We start from the raw sequence: 22,955 nt of genomic DNA on the forward strand, positions 1-22,955 counted from the left end.
AGTAAAGTCTGATGGCTGCAGTGGCAGGATGCTGCCAGCTGCTCTATTCTAAGATTAGCTGGCTAGCATGATGACAATAAACCTGATCCCTGAAAAAATGCAGGAATCAGTGATTGTGGCAATATAGGTGGATTCCACATCCCCACTTGCCAATAAAAAATGTAAAAACAAAATTTAAAAAAATAAAAAATAGATACATTTATTTAAATATTTTTCTTTTTCTTTAAATGGACAATTCATATTACATTCTGTGATTTTAAGTTTTTGGGGTATTTTACATGATGTGAGGCACTGTTTGCCTTAAATTAGGTTTTAGGAATACTTTACCCTGCCCTTGCCTTATCAAATTGTGAATATGCAATAGTGTGATTTCCCTGCACTTGTGTTGTTTCCATGCCTTGATTTTATACTGAAAGTCATCCACACATTTGTTGGCATGTTGCCTTGCTGTCCCATGGAGATACGATCAAAGCACCCTTCTAATAATTTGGAGGTGTTGTACTTATTTACCTGTTCAATAACTGCAGCCTCCATTTTGAGATTGAATTATACACTCTGATGGGCAAACTGCTGCCACATACTTTATTCATACCTATTTGAGTAACACTATTTTATATTTATATTTATTTTTATATTTATACATATAAATCGTTATTTTTATATACTATATAGAACAATATTAAAGTTCTTTGATGATGGCAGAGTACCACATTATTTTTAAAATATCAGGAACCAAAAGTATTAAAAGGCCTTAATGAGTACCTGTGGAAAGTTCCACAGTGCTACCTTTGTCCAAAAACAGTTGAGTGCCACGCCTGCCCCTCAAACAGTCTGCCTGTGCCATCTTTGCCCTCCAAACAGATTTCCTGTGCCATTCCAGCCTCAGTCTGCCTGTGCCATTTCTGCCCCAAACTTTATACCTGTGACATTTTTGTACCTCAAAAAGCCTGCCTGTGCCATTTCCAAGAGGACATAATTTTAAGAGAAGGGGTAGAAGATTTTAAGCCTATGACATCTCTATCACTTTCTTTTCCTATGTGAATAGATATTAAATTAAATTGTCAGTCATGAATCATGTTCTGGCACTCTGTTGGGGTTAAAAGCTTGTCACTATTTGTAAGAAACTACATTGATTTCATTTCCTTAGTGATCACATTATAAATAGAAGGTGTTGCTGAATATATTTGATGGGAATTTTAAAATATGTTATGAGAACAGAATATGTTTAGTTACTTGGGGGATTTTTACACAGAATCTCTGCTTTTGAAACAGTATTCACTAAGGATGTAGGATGCCTGTAAGCAAATCTTTTTTCTATACGTTGCAAATAAAGTTGTTTTATCACACATCAGATTGGGTCAACAGGGCACTCTGTATTTTGCAACATTTATATATTTTTTTAATCATATTTCATTCTGTCTTATAAAACAATATGCCTTGAGTTAAGGAGACAGAAGGAGTTTATGGCCTTCTATCCCTAATGCCTACTGCTTCTTAAAACCAATGACAAATTATAGGGGTTACGTAAATAAATGTGATAAAATACCACAAGCCAAAACTAATTTTAAACAATGTTGGTTATCACTCTTAAAGGGGCAATAAAGTATACTTTTCCCTTTGAAGACCAGTGAAACCAAAGTAATAAAAAAGCTTACTATCAATGTGCAGAGAATGTACCATGTGCACAGAATATTACATCACATGCAGCCAACCTATGCACAGAATATAGCATGACTCCTTCACAATACTACTGCTTTTTCCAAGCTCTCCCTAACATCCAGGAGCCAAACATCTGTACTAATATTCATCAAAGCAACCCAGAAAGACACACAAACCTGAGACTTCTTTATTTATTTTTGTTCTAGCCCAGTTGACACATTATAATGACTTTGCACCCTCCTGAACAATTGAGGGGTATTGTTGGAGCAACCATAATAATTTTAAGAAAACATGTCCACTGCTGCAGCAGGTGACATTTAACATCTCACGCTAAAGAAATACCTGATAAATCATTGTCCCTGACAACATGAATATCTCCCTGGCGACCTGTCATAAAACTCACCCTCTTACCCTCTAAACTGAACCTCATCCACAGAAAAACCCTTACGCTCTCTAAGTGTTTCCCTACCTTCTCTGCCTACCATTTTCGCCTCTGCTTCCTCTTTCACATCTTCTTGTTCTTCATGTTCTCTTTTCTGTCTTCTCTTATCTTCTCTCTTTCATCTCCTCTCTTTCATCTGCTATCTCTAATCATCTATCTTCATCTGCATCTCCGCTGACGTAACCTGGCGTGAATCGAAATGATGACCCTTGCAGTGATGTCTTCTTTCTGATCCTCCGATCATAGGAGGACGTCACCAGAAGCGCCATCATTTGGCAGAAGTTCACCTTAGGCGGTGCTTTTGGCGACATCCCCTCCCCTGATTGGAGCATTGAGGAGACTATGTCACAGAAAGCACCATGATTTTGGCAGAAGTTCACCATAGGGCAAAATGGCAGCGCTTCCGTTGATGTCTTCTCACCCCGATCCTCCAATCAGAGAATAGGACATTACCGAAAGTGCCACAAAATGTCATGAAGATATGTGATCATAAAAATATCAAGGTAGTCCCAAAACATGTCTTTCAGAAAACTCTGGAAAGTAGCGATGGCGTTACACAGCCCAAAAGCCATCACTGTATATTCCTAGTTACCATAACGAGAGCAGAATGCTGTTTTCCATTGGTTCCCTTCTCATATTTTCACTAGATTTTGTAGGCTCCCTGTAGATCAATCTTAGAGTAGATGTGCACAGGACTGAGGGGATCCATTTGTTCGGATATCAGGAATAATGGATACCTGTTCTTTACGCTGATGGCATTAAGAGCCTGTTAGTTAACACATGAGCATAGACTCATTTTTGCTTACAAAGTAGATCCCAGCACCAGTCGGAGAAGCGGAAGGATGAATGAAGCCTTTTTGCAGGGGATCATCTATGTATTATTTAAAGTGGGGTAACTCTGGTCCAGATAGAGGGTCTATACGACCATAAGCAAGTGGTGCACTGGATAGGAGATTTATGGGTCAACCCTAGTTGTATGGTGGAAGCTCAATTATGCCTGAGTAGGATGAGTTATATCAGTAGCTATGGAGCTCTCCATCATGAGTAGTTATGACAATAGTAGAATAAAAAGGACAAGGAACCAGTATCCCAGTTGATGCAAGATTGTTGGCATTTCTGCCACAGGAGGCCCAGAATAACTGGAAACAAAGGGGACTAGACCAAGTTGAATTGTAACAGGTCCATATGCCCAGTTCCCAGGTACACCAGAGGGTTACCATCTACGAGGTGGATAAGAACCATTGTCTACTTGTTATGGCATGGTATTTGATGTTGTGTGGCAAACGAGAGATCCATAAAATTGCCACTGGCTCTTGAATCTTTCATAGAGGAGGTTCTCATAGAAGGTTCTTTCCACTGCAGCAAGAGAGAGACAAACAGGTGAGGAGAAATATAGGAAGTGCCAGGGGGACTCTCCAGGTCAACAGCTTACCTCTAGAGTTAGATGGTCTTTCTGGACAGTTACAGAGCTACTTCGCCACAATATAGGTATAGATGTAGAGTGCAATGCCTGGTGTGCAGAGGGAGCTTCTAAAGAGACCAAGCTGCATGGGTTTCCTCTGTATTCAGAGTATTCTCTGTAGAGGCAGAAGAGGGAAGAAAAGGTACTGTAACCCATAGCACGTTCTTGCCTGTGTTCCCATATCTGTATGGGAAGGTCAACTAGTGCCTCCAGGAAGGAAGGTGCCCCCACTCTGGCCAGTTTGTCTTTTTAATTATCTGACAGACCCAAATGGAATATTAAAGAAACATTACTCAGCAGGCAGTGATAAAAGTCTGGTATTGGGATCTATCCCCAGACAATTCCTCAGGTAGAGGAATCCGTGGTTCAGAGGCAGTAGCTCCCTCTTTGACTGAGGATTGGGCAGATTATGTCACCGGGGGTGCCGCCATATTGCCCTGAGTTCAAGTTATACACTGTGCAAGCAGCCTTGGCACTGGAGTACTGGTATTATAGGTAATTAAGATGTATTTTGCCCCATGTGTTACTGTGACAGTTATCTACAGCTGTGATCAAGAGTTTGCGTACCCTTGGAAAATTGGTAATATATTTACCATTTTTATAGAAAACATGAGCTAGTAGGCAAAACACATTTCTTTTATTTCTTATAGGATTCATATTCAACTGTAGCTTATAACAGAATGGCACAATCAAAAATAAAACATGGCAACAAAATTTTTTTTTAAAGACCCCTGTTCAAAAGTCTGCATAACCTTAGCTCTTAATACTAAGAATTAATACTTAGTATTAATAATTAATACTAAGTATTGCCCCCTTTAGCATTAATGACAACGTGCAGTAAAAGTTGTCTATGAGGACCCAAATCTTGCAGGTGGTATAGCTGCCCATTCATCATGGCAAAATACCTCTAGGTCATGCAAAGTCTTTGGTCATCTTGCATGAACTTCACGTTTGAGATCTCCACAGCGTGGTTCGATGATATTAAGGTCAGTAGACTGTGATGGCCACTCCAGAACCTTTTTTCTGCTGTAACCACTGGAGGGTCAACTTGGCCTTGTGCTTAGGGTCATTGTCATGCTGGAGTCCAAGAGTGTCCCATACACAGCTTTTGTGTGGAAGAATACAAATTGTCAAATAGCAAACCTTGCCATTTATATTCACAAAATTTGCTGAGCTCACTGCCCTCCCAAAACATCAGTGAGCCCCCTTCAAGCTTCACAGTGGGGATGGTATTCTTTTGGCTATAGGCCTTGTTGACCCCTTTCCAAACATTGCACTTATGTTTCTGACCATAAAGCTCAATTTTGGTCTTGTCACTCCAAATTACAGCGTGCCAGAAGCTGCGAGGCATGTCAAGGTGTCGGGCATATTGTAACTGGGATTTTTTGTGGCATTGGCTCAGTAAAGGCTTCTTTCTTTTATTCAAGTATTATTATAATTGCAGCCTGTATTTTTCCTGAGGTTACCTGTGGGGTTTTCTTTGTATCCCCAACAATTCTTCTGGCAGTTGTGGCTGAAATCTTTCTTGGTCTACCTGACCTTGGCTAAGTTTCCACATCTTAATAATTGATTGAACAGTACTGGCTGGCATTTTCAAGGCTTTCAATATCTTTTTATATCCTTTTCCATCATTATAAAGTTCCATTACCTTGTAATGGTGAGAGCTAGCAAACACACTGACAATTGATACACAGACACTAATTGCAATTTAAAAAAGGCACAGGTGTGGGAAATTAACCTTTTATTGCCATTTTAACCAGTGTGTGTCACCTTGTGTGTCTGTAACAAGGCTAACCATTGAAGGGGATGAAAACTTCTGATCTGGGCAATTTGGGTTATATCAGCAGGCCCGGATTAACGTAGGGGCTGATGGAGCTGCAGCTCCAGGCCCCTACCTTAAAACAGGCCCAGTCAGGACCGGACTGACTGGGCCTATGCGGCCTCTACGGCCGTCCTTAACGCAGGGCAAAAGGGGCACCTGCCCCTTAAGCCCGCAGCAACTGCGGTCGCCACAACTGAGACCGGGCCCGCCACTCTAGGGGGCCCGGGCAACCCCACGATCAATTCCGCAGGATCCTGCTACAACATCTCTTCTACCGCCAGGGGGGGCGCAGGAATCCAACAAAGTCACATTATGTACGTCACATGACCCTGCCGCGCGTCTGCTTCCCCTGTGTAGTAAAACAGGTTGTTTGCACAGAGTGCGAGCAACCCAGAATGAAGCAGCGGGCCCCTGCGAGCAGCACATACATCTTCAGTTCAGGTAAGGGGGTGGGGGAGGCTGTATGAAGGAGAAGGTGAGATTGAATGAGCGAGTGAATTAATGAGTATCTGTGGCGGAGTGAATGAATGTTTGTGAATGAGTATATGTAAATATGAATGAGGGAAGTAGAGGATTGGCTGAGCGCGATGTGGCAGGCTCAGTTGGGCCATACAGCACTGTATGGAGGAACTCAGACTTCAGATCAGGCCAACTGAGCCAGCCACATATGCGATCACATCCACGGTGCTCAGTTGCGCTCAGTTGGCCCAGCCAAATTGTATTTGGCAAAAAAATAAATAAATCCATAACTAGTTTTGCCCGTCTTTCACTTTGAAAGACGGCAATCTCGCTATTCCCAGTTGGGGTGGTCTGAGGTCTGAGTTTCTTCCCTGCTGTGCTGTGAGTCTGTGACTGGCAGACTCACTCATCGTAAGGGTGATCTGACCAGCCAAGGCCCAAGGAGTGCCACACTGCCACTAGTTTTTTTCTAAGTACCAACTAAATGGTCAAAGATTAGTTACTGTTTTGAATCTTTCATTAAAGATATAGCACTTTATAAATTGATGACGTTATGATTCATTTATTATATATTTAAAAATGGGCTGCTCAGTTTTAAATGCCTGGGCCTATTTTTTGTCCCAGTCCGGGCCTGGATATCAGTTATCATTATGATTTAAAAAGAAGCCAAACAACTATGTGATAAGTGGCTTCATTTGATCACTACCCTTAAAAAAAAGACTATTTTTTGGCATGATCAGCCATATTTTCAAAATGAATGCCAAGATTTCACAATTTCTGCGAGGGAATGCAAAATTTTGAACACATCTGTAATTGTGCTTTTCCATAAGACCAAATAGATCCAGCAGCTATCAGGTTGGTTAGCAACTCAACTGGTGTGGAGCTGTATACAGGCTTAACAACTGTGATTGAATTATACCCATATATGACCTTGCAGATCACCTAAATGGTGTGATTAAAGCAGAGTGTAAGCCCAACTTTGTTATTAGCTACCTAAATATTATAGTGTTTTTGTATGCATCCCTCACACTTTGTCTCATTTGACTGACAACTTCATCAGTTTGACTCGTCACTGTCCAGTTCTGCTTCATGAAGAGTCTTAGATGACAAAACCAAGGGCGGTTATCCCATCAGTTCAGCTTCTGTCATGGGTACTTGCATTCCCCTCACTAACATTTCTTTCGCCATTGACAGACAGCTGTGCTGGAGAATGTGATCTTTTAGAGGAGAAAAGGATTAATCTGGCAAGGTGAGAGCTCATTGACACCTTAACTATGCGTGTGGCAAATTCTCTGCACAAAGTAATGGGTTTTAAAATGAATTTTTAACCTTTTCCTGGGTAGTACATTCATTTAACCCCTTCGCGACCTTTGCCGGTTCAGGACCGTCATGACAGGAAGGTCACTAAATGACCTTTGACGGTCCTGAACCGTCAAAAAATTAAATAAGCTTAGAAAGTGATCAACGATCACTTTCTTCGCTTAAACTGCGTTACTGTAATGCCTCGATGTCGAGGCATTCAGTAACGCCGAGATCGGCATCGGGGGCCATGTCTGGCCCCTCCCCGGGGCGTCAACAGCCATACATTGTATGCCGGCGGACGCCCGTTTTAAAAGCGTTTAGGAGGCGATCAACGACCCTCTAGAGAACTCTGGCTCCACCAAGCAAGTCAATGGAACCCAGCTTTCTAATCACTATGTGATTAGTAAAATATTCAAAAAAATAAAAAAATTAATAAAAAATGGAAAAAAATAACTAAAGTACAATTTGTGTGAAAAAAAAAATAAAAAAAATTACTATGACAAAGTGTAGTTCTATAATTGGTGCATGGAAAGGGTTAAAATAACAGCATTTGGAATACCCTGGGGTGTCTAGTTTTCAAAAATATATGGTTTGAATGGGTTAAATTGAGTTAACCCGCTTCAAAGATATTCCAAAGAGGAGATGGAGGCAGAATGACCAAATGACCACCTGGATTACGCATTCCCCAAAAGTAGCCTTTTACCAGCCAAACAATCTGACAAACCCATGCATGTGGGGTATCGCTGTACTCAGGAGATGTTCCTGAACACATATTGGGGGGTTGTTTGACAGTGACATATATCAAGACCTGTATATCTATAACTAAAGTACAATTTGTGTAAAAAAAAATAAAAAAAAATTACTATTACAAAGTTTGACAAAGTGTAGTTCTATAATTGGTGCATGGAAAGGGTTAAAATAACAGCATTTGGAATACCCTGGGGTGTCTAGTTTTCAAAAATATATGGTTTGAATGGGTTAAATTGAGTTAACCGGCTTCAAAGATGTTCCAAAGAGGAGATGGAGGCAGACTGACCAGATTTGTTAAAAAAGATTTGGAAATCATAAAACGCTGCTTGTACTTATTGCCCTATAACTTACAAAAAACAGCAAAAAAACATAAAAACATTGGATATTTCTAAACTCAGGACAAGTAGTAGAATCTATTTAGCCAGTTTTTTACTTGCTTTTTTAGGTGAGTAAAAGATTTTTCAAATAAAAGTCATAAAATGTGTTTTTTTTCAATTTTTCACCATGTTTTTTTTTTTTTTGTATAGTAAATAAGATGATACGATCTGAAGAAAGCCCATCTTGTCCTGAAAAAAACAATATATAACATGTCGGTACACTAAATGGGTGATGAGAAAATTACAGCTGAACACAAGCACCACAAAAGTGTCAAAACAGCCTCGGTCCCACAGGGTACAAAACGAAAAATGAGCCCGGTCCTTAAGGGGTTAACTATGGATAACTCAGTGTTTTGGACCAGACCACTAATAGAAGTTATTAGATACAAATCTGAAGCTGTTCGTGTGTAGTATGGAGAAAATTAACTTGTATAGTTACTTGCTTAATGCTAAGTGCTTAATTTCTGTTCTTATATAGGTATATATATATATATATATATATATATATATATATATATATATATATATATATATATTTATATCTACCGTAGTGGGATTCAAATTTTTTAGTAACCACTTCCGAGCTTTCTCACTACAAAAAAAAAAAACCTCACACACAGACAGACTCGGGCAGTCTCATACACACACACACAGACTCACACAGTCTCTCTCACACATGCAGAGTCTCAGACAGTCTCACACACACGCACAGAGACTCAGGCAGTCTCTCTTACTTAGACTCAGGCAGTCTCTCTTACTTAGACTCAGGCAGTCTCTCTTACTTAGACTCAGGCAGTCTCACACACACAGAGACTCAGGCAGTCTCTCTACCACACACAGACTCAAGCAGTCTCTCTGACACACACACAGACTCAGGCAATCTCATACACACACACACAGACTCAGACAGTCACACATAAATAAGTAAAATTTAATGTAAAAAAGGCACTTAAAAATTAATTTACATAGTTACTTGCTTAATGCTAAGTTCTTAACTTCTGTTCATACATATATATACAGCAGTAGGATTCAAATTTTTTAGTAACCACTTCCAAGTTTCCTTACTAAAAAATAAAAACCTCACACACATACAGATTCAGGCAGTCTCACACACACCCACAAACACACACACAGACATAGACTTATGTAGTCTCTCTCAGACACAGAGACTCAGGCAGTCTCGCACACACAGACTCAGGCAATCTCATACACACAGATTTAGGCAGTCTCTCTCACACACAAACACATCAATAAAACATTTAAAGAACCACTTCTTGGAAACAAGGTGAAAACTGCATGTACATCAAGAAACAAATTGGTATATGCCATTTTCACCTTTTTCTTCAAAAAGTTCAAATCTATGATGGCTCTTTTGATGTTTTATCAATTGCATTTGTCACATTAAAAAATCTTAATCAACGCGCTGCGCGCGCTTCATTTCCCTACAGATGGTGCCCGGCCCATCTTAAGTACTTAGGAGTGCAACTAAGGGATCTTATGTCTATCTACAGGGTGAACTTTCCTCGACTCTTCCAACAGTTACGCGCCGATCTTACCCGGTGGAACTTCCCTCATTTCTCCTGGCACGGGCGAGTTGGCGTGATCAAAATGAACGTCCTCCCGAGAGTCCTGTATCTTTTTCAGACCCTGCCGATTGTCATCCCAAAATCTTTTTTCTCGGACCTCCACGGTCTAGTGACGCAATATGTTTGGAGCTCAGCTACAGGCTGCTTGCGCGCCCGAAAGATAGAGGGGGTCTCTCCCTGCCCGACTTCTTTGGCTACTATCGTGCTACCCACCTATTGCGTTTTCTTGAATGGAGATTCCGGCCGGCCTCCAAGATTTGGGTGGCGATGGAACAATCTGATACGCGTATACCCCTTGGGGGCAGCTTGGGGCTTCGCCCTGAAGTGCTTCAGCCCTCCCTCAGTCTGAACCCCTTTGTGCAGGCGACCTGGGGGGTGTGGCGGAGAAGATGTGTTAGCGGCGCTCTCTCCTCATTTCCGTCACCGCTTACTCCACTTGCTGGCAACCCGGACTTTGCCCCGGGTCTGGAGGGCGGTTATCTTCAAATGCTGGAATTGCCCCTGACGCCACTGTTTCGACAATCTGGGATGGTGTTGCCCCTGTGCCTCTTGACCGAGTGAGCCCTACAATCCAGGGCACCCTGTTACAACGTTTTCGCTACGCTCAAATGGTGAGATATGTACGGTCTCTCTCCGGGCAAACATCATATTACTCTGCCCCTTACCCCGTTTGAACAGCTGGCTGGCCGGGATCGCCTCCTTAGAGGTGGAATCTCTGCAATCTACCGCATTCTTCTGGAAGTGGACTCTTCGGTTCCCCCGGCGTTCATGGGGAAGTGGGAGGCTGAGCTTGGTGCGGTGCTTACTGCCCAGGAGTGGGAGAAGGTCAGCATCTTGACGCATAAATGTTCTATTGCGTCGCGGTACCAAGAAACCGCTTATAAACTGATGTCTCGTTGGTATAGGACTCCGGTTGCCATCGGTAGGGTTATTCCGGGGAGTGATCTGACTTGTTGGAGGTGTGGGGTGGAGAGGGGTACTTACTTGCACATCTGGTGGGACTGCTCTCGACTTCAGCCCTACTGGAATGGGATATTTCGCTGTCTGCAGGAGGTGTCGGTGGGCCACTTCGGCCTTCTCCGGGCTTGGGCCTCCTTGTTAACTCAGAGCGCTCCTTGGGGCTGATGAAGCGTTCGGTCCTTCGCCACCTTCTCAATGCGGCTCGCAGTCTCATCCCACTTTACTGGAAACGATCGGAGGTTCCCTCGTTGCGCCAATGGGTTACCCGTGTGGAGGAGATCCGGGGTTTAGAGGAGATGGTACATTTGGCTTCTGACAGGATGTACTGCGGTGTGGGCTAGCTGGCTGTCCTTCCAGTCTTCTCCCGTTTTGGCCTCCCTGCTTCGGCAGTGAGCGCTGAGCATTTGGGTGTCTCTCCCTCCCTTCTGCCTTAATGCTCTTACTTCTTGCTATTGCTCTTCTTCCCTCCCGGTGTTTGCTTTTCCTCCTTACCTTGCCCTTCCTTCCCCCCGTTTCCCTTCCCCTTCCTTCTTCCTCCCCCCTCTTGTTGGTGTTGGTCTGTCCCTGTTCTCGTTTTAATGTGGGTCTCTCACGGAGGCAGATGACACTTTGCAAACGCGGTCTGACTGACCTCGCCCTCACTCCGCATTGCTTTTTAACTGTGCGCTACTCGGACTTGTGTAAAAGGTACAGCAATAGAATATTGTCTGCCCCCCTACTCCACCCTTACTATTGTGTCTTTCCCCTATTGTCTTGATGTATTGTGTTTACCCATGTTTCCAAAAAATTTTCAATAAAATTTAATTCACCTAAACATCTTAATCAATAATCTAAAAAGCACCAGTGCATACTTTTAATTGCCATTAAATAATGCTAATTACCATTATATTAATAACAAATATATAATTATAATTTATACATTTTATACATTTAACATTAATAATACACGCTTATTTTATTAATAATACCGTATTGGCTCGAATATAGGCCGCACTTTTTCCCCCCACTTTAAGTCTTTAAAGTGGGGGTGCGGCCTATATTCGGGATCTAGTGCCCAACGCCCAGGACATGCAGTTTTGGGCGTCGGGCAGGCAGCAGGGTTAGGATGCAGATCCCCCGCAGCGGTGCAGGGGACCTGCATCCTACTCCCTGATACGCTCAGACAGCCTCCCCTGCCATCACTTCCCACGGGGGGGGTGCCGGCACGGGAGATTGTCTAAGCGCATCGTGCAGACGTTCACCGGCAGCGGCAATGCGCGTAAACAGCCTCCGCTGCCGGCACGTCTGCACAATGTCCCGGCGAGGGAGATTGTTAAAGCACATCGTGCAGACGTGCCAGCAGCGGAGGTTGTTTATGCGCATCGCCGCAGCCGGTGAACGTCCGCACGATGTGTTTTACCTCTGCAACCAAGACTTACCAGAGCAGACTCCCGGGTGTCTTGCGGGGCCTGCGGGGGACATCTACGCAATACGCGTATACAACTTCCGTTGCCGGCACATCCGCTGAGTGCCGCCACCGGAAGTTGTATACGCGTATTGCGTAGATGTCCCCCGCCGGCCCGGCAAGACACCCGGGAGTCTGATCTGGTAAGTCGGGGGGGGGGGTGCAGAGTGGCAGCATATCTCGGGGGGAGGAGGAGGAGCACAGTGGCAGCATATCTCGGGGGGGAAGGACAGTGGCAGCATATCTCGGGGAGGGGACAGAGTGGCCGCATATCTCGGGAGGGTGGAGAGTGGCAGCATATCTCGGGGGGGGGACAGAGTGGCAGCATGTCTATTAAAAAAACTTTTTCTTTTAAAAAGCACCAAACTTTTAGGGTGCGGCCTATATACGGGGGCGGCCTATATCCGAGCCAATACAGTAAATAAAGAAAAAAACATAAGCAAATTATTACCAGAGTAATACCAGAGATCAATACCAAAAAATCACAATTTAATAAGCACCAGTGCATACTTTTAATTACCGTTAATGAATTAATTAATGCTTACTACCATTATACCGTATTGGCTCGATTATAAGCGGCACCCTAAAAGGTGTATCACCTTTAAAGATACATTTATTTTTAAAGAAAATATACACATTAGTGGAATGTTAAACAGTATTTCATCTAATGAACAGGAATACATGTATTTTAAAATTATTGGTATCTATTATGCAGCATAGTCAGCATAGATATGCCACCCTACCTCCTGATATGCCACTCTGCCTCCCGATATGCTTTATGCCCCCCAGATATGCCACTCTAACCCCCCAATTTACCAATGCATTCCCAGGCTCCCTGGTGTCTAGTGGGGGAAGCTGGTGTATGTCTGCACTATGCGCGTAAACAACATCTGCTGCTTATCGTCACATCCGCCGTGGCTTCTATGCCAGCGTTCTGTCATAGAAGCCCCGCGGAAGTGCCAGCAGCAGCAGGGTTGTCTGCACAGACGTCCACCGGCTGCCGGAGAGGCGGATCCAGGTCCCCTGCAGCGCCGTGGGGGGATTTGGATCCTCACCCTGCTGTTTGCCCGCAGCGGGGCTACATGAAAAGGAAAAGAAAAAACACCTGCACCGCGCCCGGAACTGCATGTCGCGATATGAATTACGCTAAACCCCGATTATAGGCCGCACCCCCACTTTAATTTTTAAAGAAACGGTTCGTGCGAACCAGCAAGAACCGGCTGAATCCCACCACTGATATATATATATATATATATATATACACATACATACATACATACAAACAGGGAAAAGAAAAATTTACAGTTCAGTGATACAGGAAACAAAAACTGTCTGCGCTTCTTACCCTAATAAAGTTGGCGACAAATATATAAACAAAATATAAATGAGAGGTTTTGGTTATATGAATTGACCAAAGCTCACCTGCTATGCCAAGGCCACATTAATTGGGAGGAGGTTTAATTGCACCTACCCCAACAAATTAATAGGGTTTTTATAGCTGTTTAAACTGCTTTGTGTGCCCACTATGTAGGAGGTGAGAGTAGGTTCTCACTCTGTTGAGAGTGTGCCTTGACATGGTGAGCTTTATTATTAGCTTTATTATACTTTGGCCTATATATATATATATATATATATATTTCCATGCTCACATATTACCATCAGCCTTTATCAAAGTTTGCAATATGTGTTCAGCAACATCGACTGATTACAATGATACCTATGCACTAACAACCATGCCACGTTCAAAGTCACTTAAATTCCCATTTCTTCCCCATTCTGATGCTCGGTTTGAACATCAGCAAATTGTCTTGACTGCGTCTACATGCCTAAATGCATTGAGTTGCTGCCATGTGATTGGCTGATTAGCTATTTGTGTTAAGCAATTCCACAGGGGTACCTAATAAAGTGGCCAGAGAGTGTGTGTGTATATATATATATATATATATATATATATCTATAAAGCACTTTCAAAAGATGGTCAGCACTCCAGGTCTTTAAATTAACAATTTCTCTTTATTCAAAGTCAAGTCGACGTTTCAGTCATTGTTGACTTTCCTCAGGACATACTGACTTTCCTCAGGACATGCCTTACACTTTTTTTCATAAAAGGCAATTCTTAAAAGACATACTACTAAGTTGTTGCTTAAAAAAGTTTAATATACATTGTGGTTCATTATAACAATTTTAGGGGTGACAGCCACATATGTGACATGTAAGGATTTGCATGTGCAGATTGTAAACATGGTTAAGTAGGACCTTTGTTTTTGTCCACTGTTGTGTGATGTACTACTTAGTAATTACCCATTGTGCATTCCTGCAGAAAATGAAGAAGCTACTGCATATAAACCAGTTTATAGTAAAATGTTTGAGCACCTTGGACAGTCACTTCAGAAATTTCTTGTTCTTTTCTCTCATTGTATCTAAAGTTATAAAAGGCAAAAGGCTGCTCTTGTTTCTTGTTAATGTACAGATATTTTAAAAAAAGAGATTGATAAAATCCAAATACATAAATAATAATGGAAATCTACTACTTCCAGTAGTCAATTTTATGCCATTTTACATTCACTTACAAATTGATTCATAAAGAGATACATTCATTACAATACAGAGCAACCCACTAGTTTACCAACACACCCTAGATATAAGATAGAGTTTTGAGTTGAGAGATTTATATACATCCACACTGACACAAAAGCATGAAGGCTCATTATGTTACATATTAAGACATTTACCTACACACACACACATAGTGGTATAGTCAGGTTGGGTCGTGCCTAAGTCCAGACCTAGATCAACATCCCCAGCTGACCCTTTAGACTAACCCACCTTCTTCATGCGCTACACATTTTCTGGGATTTTCTGCGCCCTCCCAGACCTACCATCTAAGCCAGCACACATAACTGCACAAATATGCAACATATGCACAGAAAAATACACACAATGTCACACTAAATATGTGCAAAGTATGTTACTTGGTTCTCTTTAAGCATATATTTTTAAGAATATGATGATCTCAGTTCTTTTTAAATGTAGCTTGGAATTAAAATACATTAAAAAATAACCTCTACAGCTTCTTGCTATATCAGCCATTAATGCTGGAGAATGCAATGCGGATCCCATTCCTTTTTATTTTATAAACAAAGTCATGTTCTTGAGAGCTGATGACAGTTCTGTTCTTCCTTTGTTAAATAAGTGAAAAGTTCACTGTTCCTGTAGAAAGTATAACAACCTTGGAAACACATAAACAGCTATTTATGTCACCCTGTGATTTATACCTGCATAATTCCTCATTATCTTTCTGTATAACCTTAATTTATATGACTTACACAGCTATACCTCATTATCTACTAGCACCTGTGCAGTTGTTAAAGAGATATGGGAGATTTATACATAAAAAACATAGTGGAATAAAGTATTAGGTTCTACAAATTATTGTATGGAAAATTGTTGCTAAGAAACTAACTTTCAAACAGATGATTCTATAGCCAACTGTACTGGGGATTTGCAGATGATACATATAAAGGATAAGAAATTTTGGTCAAAACAACCATAATAATTTCCTTAATATCATCTGGTATGTATGTCTGGGTCCTATAAACCGTACCCTAATTTTAAGAGATTTATGCTTTGAAACAGATTTTTTAATTAAGTGTAAATGATTTTGCTGATTGTGGCACAAGTGCAAAAGAATGTCCGCATTTCCATTCAAGGGTAGCTGTCACCTTCATAGCTTTTACCATAACTAAACTCATTTTGTTTGGGGGAGAGGCATGGAATGAAAAAAAAATTCTAAAATAGTCTAATAGCTAGTTTTCTCTTCTCAATCCATTAGGGATCTGCAAGATCCAATCCAATTCCAGCAAACGCTGTACTGCAGTAACTCAACAAAAGCAGTGAAATAATTTAATTTAGACTAATTATGATACAGATTCGAAGTATAGAAGATTACACTCCTATGATACATGCATAACATGTGTTTCTAATACATATATTGATTAGTTTAAAGTAAACACATATGTTTATTTAGTGTATCCAGATGTGGAATATAGAACTCTCACTACCTTAACTATGCTGTGATGTAAAGTTCAAGAAATATTCCCAAATTAACTCAGTTTAATTCAAAATGTAGCTGCTGTGGCCTCTTCTCAAGTGGCCTCCTCATAAGTGGAATCTGCCTGCGCTTTATAAATAAATGTAATGTAAAGTAAAACCAACTAAGCCTTTATGCGAAATTAGCTTGATGGGGTTGAAGTCAGCAAAAGTTACTCTCAATTTACCTCTTAATGCATATGCAGCACAAACAGAAGGTTAACTAACACCTTCTAATGTACACTTCAGTGTTCTCTTCAGGCAACAAAGCATCTCAGAACACATTGGTGGTTGTGGCAGCACCATCGGATTTCTGAGGAAAAAGCAAGCCTTCTGGCTCGTCTGGTAGATGTGGATGAGTGTTTAATAATGCTTCTACTACCCCTTAATTTTAGGTGGAAGGGTTTTCCACCCCTACAGAACCAAACTTGCATTAGAAATGAAGATACAAATCAAAACATCTCTCTCCTTGTAAATTTGCTGGGTTTACCAACTTCCTTATGCAAGATATTTTATATGTTTTATATATTTGTAAACTATTCTGTGTCAAAATCTAAGTTTGCTTTTAATAAGACTTTGTACTTCCTAAGTTCTTGCTTTCAGTGATAGTAAAAATAATTACTTTAATATTTTTCAGATTGAGTTTCTGTAGTTATGTAATTAACCCCTTAAGGGCAGAGCTGTTTTTTTATTTTGAACACTTAGCTGCAATTATTTTATATATATGTTGTAAATTGTTATTTTCAGATACCATTATTTTGATCATATCATATAGTTTACTATAAAAATATATATAACATATGGTAAAAAATGTAGGAAAAAAGGACTTTTTCTGAAAACTCTTTTACTCATCTACAAAAGCTAATAAAAAAACCTGCTAAACAGATTCTAATGTTTGTCCTGAGTTAAGAAACGCCCAATGTTTTTATGTTTTTTTGCAAGCTATAGGGCAATAAGTACAAGTAGGATATTGCTATTTCAAAACAATTTTTTAAAGAAAACTAGGTGTAAAAACCTATATTTCCCCAAACCGGAAGTAGCATACCAGAAACCGGAAGTCTATGGAATTGGTGCCAAAACCATAAGGACATTATAAATATGGAACCAAAGGATAAGGACAATACACTTGAAAAAGACTTAAAGTCGAAACGCGTTGTGTTTTTAAGTATACTGTACTTTTATATTTGGGGAAATATAGGTTTTTATACCTAGTTCTCCTTATTTAAAAACTAAAAGAATCCAGAAGGAAAAGAACTGTGTGGATCCTTTTACTGCCTGGAGTGGGTTCAGAAGGAAGGCATCCTTTCGTTAACACCCCAAGTGGGCACCCTGAGCTGTTGTTATAGAGCCTGTTCATGGCTCTAACTCACGTGAGTTTACTCTATACCCCATTAATATCATAACTGCATTTATGGGTTACACTATGATCCCTCATAAAAGAGAGGTCTAAACCACATCATATGCAAGTATATATACAGATATACTCTAAGATTGTGTATTGGGGCATGTGCTCTTACACCTTTATGTTTATTGTTATATACCGCATTTGCTCGATTATAAGATGACCCCCCAAAATCTAAATATTAATTTAGGAAAAAAAGAAAAAGCCTGAATATAAGACTGTCCTATAGCAAAAAAGTTTTACTAGTAAATATTAATTCATGTAAACGATTTTTTCATATTTAATAAAAGCTATGATTGAGAAAAATATTTTTTGTTTTTATTTCCTTTTATTTGCCAACCAGCCCTCCAGTTATGCACATCTGCCGCCAGAAATGCCTTATACCCCTCTATATGCTACTCTGCCTCCAGAAATGCCTTATACCCTCCTATATGCCACTGTGCCCCATGATATGGCTTATACCAGAGTGACATATAGACTTCTGCAGAGGCCCAGCTTTTTCCCTCTGCAACTTCTCTTGTCCCGAGGAAGAAGGAGGGGGGGCAGAGTCATTTGCTGGGTTCCTGTTCTGGCTCGCAACCAAAGCACCGGTAAGCAGCCTGGCCCCAGCTTATAGCAAAGCAGTGTTTTATTTTAACTCTTTAAATGGAACACCCCAAAACAAAATCATAAAAAGAAACACCTAGCTCCTAATTGGAGCCCTCTCTAACTGTACGATTCTGGCCCAGACTGACCAGCCTAATCACCCACTAACTTGACCTTCCAGCCAGACCCAGCTAAGACAGACTCTGGAAAACCTCCCCCAGACAGCACACAAAGGTCCAGGCAGGTATTGCCTCACTTGGCTCAGGGATGGTCATCTTCAGGGCCTCTCCTTGCCCTGGGAGCCATAGGGAAACTTCCTCTTCCCCCCAACAGTCTCTCTGAGTATCAAGCTCCCGGGGTTTTTAATGCCCAGCACCTGTGGCTGATGCTGGTCCCATAGGAATCCTGGACCGGATCCTGCAGACCTCTAGCCTCCTGGAAAAGCCGGCATTTCCAATTGCTCCACCCCAGGGACCCATATTTACGTTCTGGATAGCACATATATATATATATATATATATATATATATATATATATATAATCTGATATGTTTACACCATGTCAGCAGCCAACTAACTAGCCAGTATCAGGTTCCAACAGGCATGCTTGATGTAAAATAACAAAAGAAATGCAGCCTTTGGAACTAATGGCAATGTTTTTCAATACTGCTGAAGTTTCAACCAGCAAGGATTCTTGGTCATCCAGTTACCATACGAAAACCAAGCTGCCAAAAGCAATGTCATTCCTAAGTGGAGTTAATTTCCTAAACCGTGAAAACAGAGACGTCTTCTTGAGTGGCAGTGATGTTAAAAAAAAACAAAATATCAAAACATTGATCATGTCTTATGTACCACAACTCATCATTTGTGGAATAAAGCTTGGAGTTTTTAACTAGTTTATGTATTTATTAGTTCATTTTTTGTAACACAGGGATGCCTGACTTGTGGGGAACATATTGGATATGTGTCTACTGACATAGTAGACATGTGAATAGAACCTTGGCCAGGGTTAACACTTATCAGTGTGTATTTTTTTCCTTTCTTAGTAATGTTGAACAAACAATATCATGTTCAAAGGATTATCTCTGTGTGTTTAGCTGCCCTGCCAGTGAAACCAAATAATGCGTTCTTTAGAAAACAAAAACAATTAAATCACAACAGAAATCTTAATTCCCAGTATCACTCTGAGACAGCCAGCACCAAGTTCAATGTACATCGCTCTTCTTTCTGTTTAAAAATTTCATGTTAGATTCAGTCCAGTCTGATTTATTGAAATCTATTTCTTACGATCAGATTGGAGGATGATGTCACTGCCAGCCCCGCCATTTCGGCAGTAGTTCCCACTGGGTTATGTCCTCCTCGAGATAGAAGATAAAAGATAGAAGCCAAGAAGAAAGGCTCTGAATTTTCATTCGAAACTCATGGCCCTACATTCACTCAAACTCTCTCACATTCTCACTTACTCTCTCACACTCTCATTCTCGTTCACTCTCTCTATCTCTCTCATGCTCTCTAAATGTTTCCCTACCTTCTCTGTTAACTGCTTCTGCTGACCACTTCTCCCTTCTCTTCTCTCTTCAATCTGCAATCTTCTATCTTTCTCGGCGGACATAACCCATCGGGAACTTCAGCCAAAATGGAGGCGTTTCTGGTAAGGCCCATCCCCAATATCCCAATCAGGGGAGAACATGTCACCGAAAGTGCTATTATTTTGCCCTAACTTGATACTTTGGGCAATATGGTGATACTTGCAGTGGATGATTGGGGAGAGGATGTCACTGCAAATGCTGTCACATTACCCTGAGTTCAAGTTAGGGCAAAAAGTCTTTTGCTTGACAATGCTTTTCTAATCAATAATGCCCCCGAATTCCCCCAGAGTCAAAAACAAACCGAAAAACTTGTCCGAATTGTTCTTGGCCCATTTTTATATCTAATATTTATGTGTGAGTTTATATACAGTATAATATATATATATATATATATATATATATATATATATATATATGTTCTAATTTGTTTTGTGTTTTTGTCCTGGGATCACTTCTCACACAATAGTTTGGGTACAGAGACAAATTACAGAAATTATGTAAAAAGGTTGGTCTTTTATTAAAAAAACAAACACTCATGTTCATCAATGTGCAAATGAGAAAAAAGAAAAAGATCCCTGTACTATTGAGCACTTACTAAACAAGGATCAGATCTCTGACCACTGACTATAGATAAATGGCAAATCTGAGTCATCTTTTTTTACTAAGGATATTGTGAGGTATTGGAAAAACATGATTCATACAAAATAACTTCACAGTTTTTCTCCTGGGTAGACAATAATCCCACTGCACCACATGCTACGGGCTAATGTCAACAAATGAATTTAATGAAAACTGTCACCTACACAGAATATAAATAAAACCACCACACTTAAGGCCATGTTTTAAAGTAAATATGATCATATTAAGTTTTGATCATTCCCTTCAAGGATTAAAATAATTTGCCAAAATCTTATATTGTACCTCAAGCGCTCTCAGGTCTGCTAGACTGACACTATCTACCCTGGATCGACCCTAACTAAATTCAAGTTATTTCCATAACATGAAGAGTGTCAGCACTTTGCTTCTGGCTGAAGTTGAGTGATTTTTGAGCCGGACATGATTTGATCCATTGTGCCCAATTCATTTAGTGTGTTATCCAAAACATTATACAGATTTCATTTTTAACCTCACAATCATTAAACATGATGAAGAACAAGGTTGTTATATAATTAAAATAACTTTATCATATTCTGTTGGAACAAACTTCAGTAATATTGTGACCTGGTATATATGATTGATATAGTGTGTATTTAGTTAAAGCACAACAATTACATTAAATATGATTAACACACATATATGATTGTGTTGGAAAATAAGAACTCAGTTGGTCTATTCCTGTCTTAAAATGCACAAAATCATATTTGGTTTAAATTCCTGCTGAGAATAGTCGATTACCAATTCCAGATATCGCTTTATTCTCCTACTATATCAGCCCCTACTACAACGGTCAAAAGGCTATTCCATACATATATAACTCTTTCTGTAAAAAACAAAACAAAGCACTTTTATTTGTGTATCTTTGTATTCTGAGCTTGCGCAAGTTTAACAAGTATGGAGTTAATTCATATTCTATAGTATAATGATATATGCTATGTGAAATTTTGTTCTAGAAATACAATATTAAAAGTAGAGTTCACATTGTGACTAATTGCTTTTAGCATCAGTTCATTTGTACAGATTATTTTCTCAGTTCTGACCAAAATAGCCATTCAAAGCGTTTTCATTTGTAATGTCAAATTGAAATCAGTAGGAGAGAGAATTAAATGGCCATTTCCTATTCACAGAAAGAGTATATAAAAAAATTTGGGAATATGCAGGCAGTTTAATGCAGAACTTAAACAAATTATAGCTCATTGGGAGGTTTGTTTACAATATCTCTTCCAATCTCCATCACTTCACCAAAGGGCAGAAGGAGCATTTGCCCAAGATGCATTTCTCCACCAGTCTGTGCATTATTCTGGCCCTTTGGAGTACTTCTATAAAAGGGTGGAGCCAACGAGACAGCCTCTCGTTCCTTTAATCAGGGAGAGAGTGTACCCGTTAGCTCCGCCCTTTTGTAGAAGTGCTCAGGGAGGCCTGGTTAACGGAAAAGTGGACAAAGAAAGAATACACAGGTAGAAGTGGTCGAAAAAAGAAGACAGAAGAACAAGGAGAGGCAAGAGAAGAAGTGGAGCTGTGGGAAAGGAGAAATTGAGAGAGAGTGTGTGAGGGAGAGTGAGTAAGAGTGAGATAATGAGTGACTGAAATTGTGAGAGAGTGTAAAAGAGTAAGAGTGTTGAGAGAGTGTGAGAGAGTGATTGTGAAAGAACATGAGTACAAATTAGTTTTAATGTGAGAGATTGTGAAGAAGAGTGAGTTAGAGAGTGAGATTGTTTGTAAGAGGGGGTGATGGGAGTTATGCTGTGCCTAACTCAATATATAATGATAGGACTCATGCTGTACCACCATCTGTGTCAGGCATGCTATTTAATGATAGGACTCATGCTGTACCACCATCTGTGTCTGGCGTGCTATATGATGATAGCAGCCATGCTGTAGCACCAACTGTGTCTGGGTTACTATACAATGGTAGCGCTGGGTATTTTCTCTCCATACATTTCTGATGAAGTGGCCCACTGCAGAAGAAAACTTGGGGGTATCATCCCAGAATCCCTTGTGATTGTGGCAGCACCATGAGAATTCTGAGGGACAAACAAGCTTTCTGGCATGTCTGGTGTCTGTAGATGAATGTTTTAATAATGCTTCTTAAGTGGAAGGGTTTTCCATCAGCTTTACCCACCATAACTTATGTAATTAGTATTTCTCGTGCTACCCCAAGCCTCAAGAATTAAGCCATGCTGACGAGTCCCATTAAGGACGAAACAGCTGTCAATGAGTGGTGATCTGGCTACTACACCTCTTACCCAAGTTTTGTCTAAAGGCTGTCTTGTACAGCTGACAATTACTTTCAAGGGATCCATATATGAAGTGGATATAGAGGCAAATGGTGATCATTGTTGACCTTATTTGCATGCGCCTACCCAGAATC

This window comes from Sceloporus occidentalis, unplaced genomic scaffold (genome assembly GCF_023333645.1).
Source record: "Sceloporus occidentalis isolate IW3139 unplaced genomic scaffold, rSceOcc1.0.p SCAF_16, whole genome shotgun sequence".
NCBI lineage: Eukaryota > Metazoa > Chordata > Lepidosauria > Squamata > Phrynosomatidae > Sceloporus > Sceloporus occidentalis.